This window comes from Aquila chrysaetos, chromosome 8 (genome assembly GCF_900496995.4).
Source record: "Aquila chrysaetos chrysaetos chromosome 8, bAquChr1.4, whole genome shotgun sequence".
NCBI classification, from domain to species: domain Eukaryota; kingdom Metazoa; phylum Chordata; class Aves; order Accipitriformes; family Accipitridae; genus Aquila; species Aquila chrysaetos.
Window position 1 is genome coordinate 11,761,976 of NC_044011.1, and position 8,410 is coordinate 11,770,385.

Here is an 8,410-nt window from a genome sequence, read left to right on the forward strand (position 1 = left end):
AGTCTGGAATCATTCTCACTTTCGTGACAGATATTAAATTTGATCATTGAGAAGCAGACTGCTTTTATTTTAAAAATGTTATATATACATATTACAAAACAGCAATAATGCATGAAGCCCTGTCAAATATTAAAATGGGAAATTAGCCTTCAAGTTTTGATGGCATTCAGTCAACATGCTCAGCTGAAGCACAGCATTAGATATTCAGTCAGGAAATAATGTACTTTCTAGCCCTACCATGGGCTGATTTTAGGTATTTGCATTAAGCTAATGGAAATTGTGTTAACGACAACTGCATTAGAATGACTGTGCTTAAAGGAGGAGAAAAAAGTCCACCACCCTAACAATTCTGTTTCCTTATAGTAATAGTTGGCACTGTTTTTGTGTTTAGTATTTATTAAAATATTATTTTTTTCAAACTCTAACAAATGTAAAACATAAATGTCCAAGTAATGACACTTTCCCTCTGTTTGTGAAAGGATGCGTAACAATTAAGTTGTAGGGAAGAACTGGGTTTTTCACATGGCATTTGTCATTCAGCAGTTAACAGGGAATTTAATTATAGAAATAACAATATATTGAGCCCAATTAAGTTCTGTATTTAGAACAACAAATGTGTCAAAGAGGAGGAGACTGGTAGATTAAAGAATCGATTAAACCACAAAATCTGTCTTTTAAAAAAGTAAATATTTTAATTATATGTTTGTAGCGTTGAAGGCAGCAGAAGAGGGGTCTATGGATCAGTACTAGGGCCTGACTTTGAGAACAATTTATGAAGGTGCTCAAATCTACAACTTACACCCCCTGTACCCTGATTGCTAAGGCAGCAGATACCAGAGCTCTGTAATGCTCTCACCTGAGGAAGGTACTCTCAGCTTAAAAATCAAGCTTCAGTACTGTGCCCTGAAGGACCTGGCTTGTCAGGGGAACAGACTGGCACCCACTTCTCACCAGCTTGCCATGGGGCTTCTCTCAGGGGGGTTGGGGGTCCGGTCCTCAATGAACCGTGCAGTGGTAAGCACTCTCGCGCTTCTTTGCACAACCTTTTCCTCCGAGCACTAACCAGCCCCTTAACACTGTTATTTAGTCAAGCAAAATAAAGGCAACATGATACTTTTCAGAAGAAGAATTAGGTTCCTGCACCGAAGAGCTCTCAGTCCCAAATGCATGCCAACCATCAAAGCAGGAGAGACACCCTGCTGCACAGCCCAGAATGGACAAGGTGGTTGATAGCATATTTGTTTAAATTTTTATTACAAAACACTCTTGAGCTGAAACATTACAATCAGATCAGTTCATTTTCTCAGAGAAGATGCAAGATTGATGGATCTAATTAAAAATCAGAGTGGAGAAGTTCCTCTGCTAATGGGGCTTCATCTTCAGGGGAACTTCCACTATGAAAGAGCTCTTCTTGGAGGGTGGTGGTGGTGGTGGCATTATTTCTTTTTGGACCAAGACAAGGCTTTTGAAATGTTCAAATCTCAATAGATGGGATAGTTAAGTTATGAGACACCAGCCCCCCTGGGTCAGAGATACTGGAGCCAGACACAAACTGTCAGTATGCACACGACAATTCCTGTTACCTGAGTGTCCTGGGTCAGAGGGTTCTGTCCTCTATTCTGTTGTTTTGTTTCTATAGTTAAAAAATGAAGGGGGGGGGGGGGGGGGGGAGCGGGGAAAAGCTGAATTCAGCCAAATTAAAAAAGTGTAATGGGCAAGCTTTGGATTTATGCAAAAGACCAAAATATTCTTTTAAACATTTACAGTACAAATTGCCCTTTGGAGAGAGTTTGCTCATTACATCTTTTTTTTTTTTTTTCCTACTTTAGTACAGAGTTGCCCTAAGAAAAACCCACCTCAAGGTAAACACTTGCAAAACCGAGTAATGGATCCTGTCTGCTGTCACACAGAAATGAAGATGTCATGCCGTACAGCTGCGAAATCTGTTCCCCCAGCAACAGCAACAAAATCAGTCACAAATTCAGCTAAGGTGTAAATTAATAACAGTGGGGTATGAAAAGGAGGAAAAAAAAAAACCCACAACTTTTAGTGGAAAAAGTATTTAAGCAGGAAGAGATCTCTTCCATCTTACAAGCAAAACAGCTCACAGTAATCATCAGCTGTATGCCTTGGTCTTCAAAAAAATGTTCCTGTGGCCATCAAAGGCACAATCTTCCTTGGCTCACATGTCTTTGGGAGCCTACCTTCTGTCTTTAGTGCCACTTAATTTTTCATGATGTGCCAGCAAAAAATTACACTCTTTGCAACTCAAATCTATGCATTAGAAAGAACAGCTGCATGCAAGTGCAGCAGCTGCCTTCAGAAGAGGAAGGTAGTGTTTCCATCAACTGCTTTTCTAAGCACCTCTGAGACAGCAGCAGAGGAGCTGCCACAAGTGGGCTGATTCAGCTCATTTTTCCCAGGCATCCCAGCACTGCAGCAAACTGTTGCAGCCAACACAAAGGGATCTTTTAAATTGAAAACTGTTCTATGTTAGCATGCTTATTAAAAGTGATAAACCAGGACAGCTGAACAGAATTCCTAGGTACTAGTCTTAAAGAAAGATAGCACATACACAGGAAAAAAAAAAAAAAAAACCAAAACAACAAAGCAGAGACACTATCTGTCCTATCTCGTTGTCTCTGAAACATAGTACAGATGAACTATTCATGCTCTTGTTAGTCACTCTCTTTGTACAGTCAGATAAGCACTTCGAAAATGTCTAGTTTTCTCACCTCTTCTAACTAATATTTACCTTGGAGAAACTATACTTCAGAAACACTTATTTCCTGACTATGGAAAGAGAGCCTAGGGCAACTAGCTCAGAGGAAGATCTCTGCAGCTTACAAATCTAATTTCTGGGGATAGATCCCATCTTGGTATTAAACAAAACAACAAAGAATATAAGAAACACATAGCAGCATTGCAGCAACACTTCATCTGCACATGATGGAATTCCTTCTGCCCCCACAGTAACTGATACCTCTTTGACCAATATTTAAATTCTTTGGAAAATGAGCAAAAAATAGAGGAAGGGACAGCATCCAACAGTTTGTGTGTCTCATAAGCTAGATTCAATGGAGTTAGGAAAAAGGCCACATAAATGACAAAGACTGGGATAATTCACCTGAATTTTATATGGAAAGAGGCAACTATTTGATCAGATACAGTAACCTTTCTGAATCCCAGCCCAGGTGAAGTGGAAGTCCAGTGGACAGATTATTTGGTGTGTAATCTTGGCCCTGCAAAAACAGGTGGCAAACCCATCCATTTTTCTTTACTAAAGATGGCATTTTGGATGTTGAAGGACCATGTTTATAATGAGCAGTTCACTGCAATTGCGCTTCTCTGTATACATTTGCCAAGTGTGACTGGTGCCTAACCCACAAATGAAGTTTTATGCATTAATAAATAAGCGAACAAACAGAAGATATAATAGTAACTGCCACTGATAATCCACATCGCTGATTTAAATGCAAACAAAAGTAGGGGAAGTTAAGGGTTACCAAGACCCTCCTTCTTGAAGATCAGAGTAACATTTACTTTCTTCCAGTCCTTGGGATCTTCCTCTGATTCCCATGACCTTCCAAAGACAACCAGGAGCAACCTTGCAATGACATCAACCAGTTCCCACAGCACTTTAGGGTACATCCCATCAGATCCCGTGGATCTATATATGTCCACTTTGTTTAAGTGTTCTCCAACCCGATCCTTCTCTACCAAGGAGGAGGAGCTCTCCCTTGCTCGAGACTTCCCCTCTGGTCTCAGGGACCTGGGCTTCCTGAAGGCCAGTCTTACCCGTAAAGACTGAGAGGAAGGGACTCAGTACCTTAGATTTTACTGCGTCCTTTGTCACCAGGTCCTCTTCAGCAGCGGGCCCATGTTTTCCCCCGTCTGCCTTTTGCTGCTGATGTACTTGTCGAAGTCCGTCTTGTCACCTTTCATATCCCTCACCAGGCTTTGGCTTTCCTAACCCTATCCCTGCTGAATTGGGCAGTATCTCTATATTCTTCCCAGTCCCTGAACAGACCAAAGGCTGCTCTCCTGAAGCCCAGGGACATGATCCTGCTTTTTGCCTTGCTCCTTTGCTCTTGGGATCCTGAGCTCTACCATCTCGTGATCTCTGCAGCTACAGCAGCCCCCAACCTTCACATCCCTTACCTGTTCTTCCTTCTTTACGAGTAGGAGGTCCAGCAGGGTGTCTCCCCTCCCCAGCTCCTCAATCGTCTGTGTTAGGAATTGTCATCGTTGTGCTCCAAGAAATTTTCCCGACAGTTAGCATAACTCTGAGCCAATGCACTATCTTGCACAATGCCCTGAAAAAATCTTTTGCCAAGAGAAGTATGACAGATGAGTAGGGAGGGACCTTTTAAACACAGATGCTTTAGCTGATTTTGTTTAATACCTCTGAAAGTATTTTGGTGAGCAGTTGTGAGGAGTCTAATGAATGGCTGCGACACACAGACAGGCACACAGGAAGAAAAACTGTCCAGATGTATTTCTGTCTTTCCAGTCCCAACAGCCCCTCTGGAATGGAAAGCGTAGCTCTGACCTACTTGCTTTCAGCAGGCTGTAATTACAGCGCCTATCAATTTTCTATAAAAATACAGATGTGAACAAATGAAAAACCTGAGTGGCTGGAACATGAGCAGAATAAGAATGTTATTTCATCCCCTAAATCCCAGTTCCTGTAAAGATGATGCTTGCGAGCTGAAAAGTAAAACTAGTTGAAATGGCAGTAAAACATCAAAATAACAGTTGACTTTATTATGAAATATGAGCCAGGCTTTGTACACAAACAAGATATACCATGGTATCCATCTGTCTGCTGCCTACGCTTGCATTTTTTTCTCCCCAAAATGTCTGCTTGCTTGCTGAGGAAGGAAAATTAACGATAGCTTTAGTGAAAGAGAATTATTTTGGGTTTTGCACTCACTCTCATTTGGTTTCTCACAGTGCAGCTTGTGCTACCCAGTCGGTGGCAAGGGGCTGAGCCAGGTCGCCAAAGCTGGACCCAGCGCCCAGTCTCCCCAAATAAAAGGGAATAGTCACCCTCTTCGACCTGCTGATTAGAGTTTTGCTAGGATACCCCTCCTGTGCCACCAGAGCACACTGCCTCAAGACAAGCAAGCCTCCACAGAAAAGGCAGTAAGTGATAGATGGGACCACTGACTTCCAGCTTAACCCACTTAGTATGGACCTCAGTAGCATTTGGCAAAGGAATTCTTCTGATAACTTTTTACATTCTTGTTACTGAAGACAGTTTGGTTCTGTTTTCCTATGAATCACAGTACTTGTAACATTATTTAGAAAAATGGGATTAGGAGAGAAATATTTTCTAAAATGCCACTCTTGTTCATCTGCTTTTCTTCTAGACTTGCTTTCCCAGGCATAGACTCACATGGTGTGGTTTTGGTTGGCTTTTTCCATCCACATGTTCAGAGATCATCAGCATTTGAACATAAAAAAAACCCCAAACCACACCTAGCTTTTTAATTAAAAATTCTGTAAGCTTGTCAATGTTGTTGCTCACTTTATGACATCTCCTGTGCCTTAGAAATTACTACCAAGTGCACAAAACTGGTACATTTCCATCTCTTTGCCCAAAGCAGTGCCCCCATCGAAAGATTCTTGGAAAGCTTGACTTGACTTAAAATAACAACTTTATGAATAGTATAATGTCATTATACACAACTAAGTCACATTTCTTAAAGGCTGATTACAAACACTCTCAAATGAGATCTCTTCATGACACTGTTGATTTTAGGGCTCTTTATGGTTCGATATAAACCAAACCAGGAAGGCATAATCACACCTTTCAAAGCTATTTGAAAAATACTTTAGCATACATACTGCAGCTTAAGCCTGTCAGCTTTGTCTGCAGTCGCTGCATTTACTTCTTAGTTTTTTAACCCAGTTGCAAAGGAAAGACAAGTGATAAATTAAGATTATAGCACATCTGTTTGCACAGAGATTGGATGAAATATGGCAGTTCAGTTAATGCAGTAAACAGCTTATATGGTGAGAGTGATTTTTTTCTTAATATATTTTGCCTGAATAGCTGATATAGACAGATGCTTAAGAAAATAAGTTGGTTTTTTTTCTAGTTTCTAATAGTAGTAGTTATACCTCTCTCAAACAGCATGTACCTAGCAAAAGAATTAGATTAAGCGATGCGATTAAAACCAAGAAATTCCACACTTATCTACCCTCCCCTCCTAGACTGGCAGAAGTGACAAGGCAAGATCAGAAATATTAATACTATAATGAAGCACATCTAAAAGTCCAGTCCCACAGACTACTCTTCCAGCAAGAAGTGCCTCAAGAAGCAGTATAGATGATGATGCAGTATTATTTCAGTTATTTGATACATATACTGGAGACAACTGTATGTAACAGGACAGGCTTATGCCAGTGGTAGTTTAACAAACATTTATCTATGACAAAATAAGTAAAAATAATTAAAAAAAAAATTCACAGCTGGCTCCTAAGCCAGCTGCCTTGACACCTCCATGTCATGGCCAGTCTCTCCTTGCAGGAGAGGCACCACCAGCCTCTGAAGGCTCCCAGCCCGTCAGCCACTCGCAGGCCTTGTCCTCCCCATCAAGGGGCAAGGCAGGGAAGGGCAGCATCCCAGTTTGGCTCCCCTGGCCCCAATCCGGGGCCACTTAATATTCTTGTTCAGCAACACTTAAAAAAGAAAGCTGTGTTTATCTGGTGGGTATTAGCAGCATAATGTAGGTAATTAAGTAATAATCACCTTAGAAATATGCCCTTATCTTGGAACCAGAGAAAAAACAGAGACTGAAGGTTGGGGCAATTATCTTGTCCTTCAGCTCCAGGGAACCAAGCACCAAATAAGCATTTGTATCAAAGTCAGTAAATAATTTGGCCAATTACCTATTCCCACATCCCCATTGAAGTTTCTTGATTGAAGTTTGCAAACATTTATGCGTAGCCTTCAGCTTAATAGTTAGACTGCAATATAGGAACTGATTCTGCATTAAAAATTTATCTGTGAGTTACAGCTTAATGTCAATACAGTCTGTATTCACATCTCTGAGTGGGGACGTGTAAGAAACACTATTATTCTGTCATCACAAACCCTCTTTTAAACATGTAAGCACAGGGTCTGTCATGGACTGAATTGCACTTTTGGTTCCCAAAATCTCTTGCTGTGACAGGGTTGAATAGGCAAATTTAATATATGTGTTAGTATAGCATCCTGATAAACTACTCGCGTTCATTAGTGCACATTGAAACTCCTTGCTGTAATTCTAAAGTGGGTTTTGCTAGAAGTCTCCTTACTCCTATCCTCCTTCTGCCCCCCCAGAAGCCCTAGAGAAGTGTTTTGGGAATAGATGGGCATCTCCTTGCTCAGGCAGTGCACAAGAGGCAGAACGCAGCCGCTCTGCCACTCCAGGAGCGTTCCTGGAACGACTCCCTCGTTTCCCCTGGTATTAACCAGTATTATATTATACTGCACATACTTTCAGTAAGAGTCAAGGAATAAATTTGCAAACCCACTCTCTACCTATGACATCTTCAGCAGGCTTAAGCAGATTTAAAACTAATGTAGCTACAAAGGTGTCAGCAAAAGCCAAATTTCAAGAAAATTAGGTTGCCAGTGAGTAATTAAGGACACTCTAGGCCAGATTTTTGCTTTTGTTGTTGGCAGCACACAAGAAAATAATATAATCTCTAAATCAAATCTGATTTTTTTTTTTTTTTTTTTTTTTTTTTTTTTAAAGTAAACCAAGCATTTTTGGTATGGCATCAGAGGGACAGACTTTTCAGAGACACTTTTGACAAGGACTCTTGTGGTGGTGCATTTCTTTCCCCCTCTCTGGGCTGATTTGTGAATTCAGGAAGTCTCACTAGGCCTTAGCATAAGTGTAATGAGTTGGGCAGTTAAGCGTCCCTTGACTGTACCTGGAACTCACACAGCTACAACAGGGAGTCATGTGGACCATCTCAAGGAGTCCTGCTGTCTGGCGAAAACAAAACAAACAAACAAAAAAATAAGTAGAGATAACTAGTTCTCTCGTAACGACCTTGAGACATTCCAGTCCTCCCCTGACAACCTTGGAGCATCCATATCTGAATCTTAAGTCATTCTCCGAGAGCCCCGGAATCTTCCTTATCTGAATCATAACTCACATGAAACGGTACGAGCACAGCTGGAATCCTAGTAATTTGCTTACGACTAAAGCCAACCATCTCCTGAACATACAAGCAGTGGTACTGAGACCCTTTGAGCTGCAGCAAGCTGCGGCCAGCATCTCCCTCTGATGCCTCTCGGAGCTTGCAAACTTTTCTGTTTGTGAAGATCGGAGGTCTCGCCAAAAGCCAATGAGACTTGGGCTGATACTCTCCGCTCCTTGAGGCTCGACCCTTCACCCATCCAGAA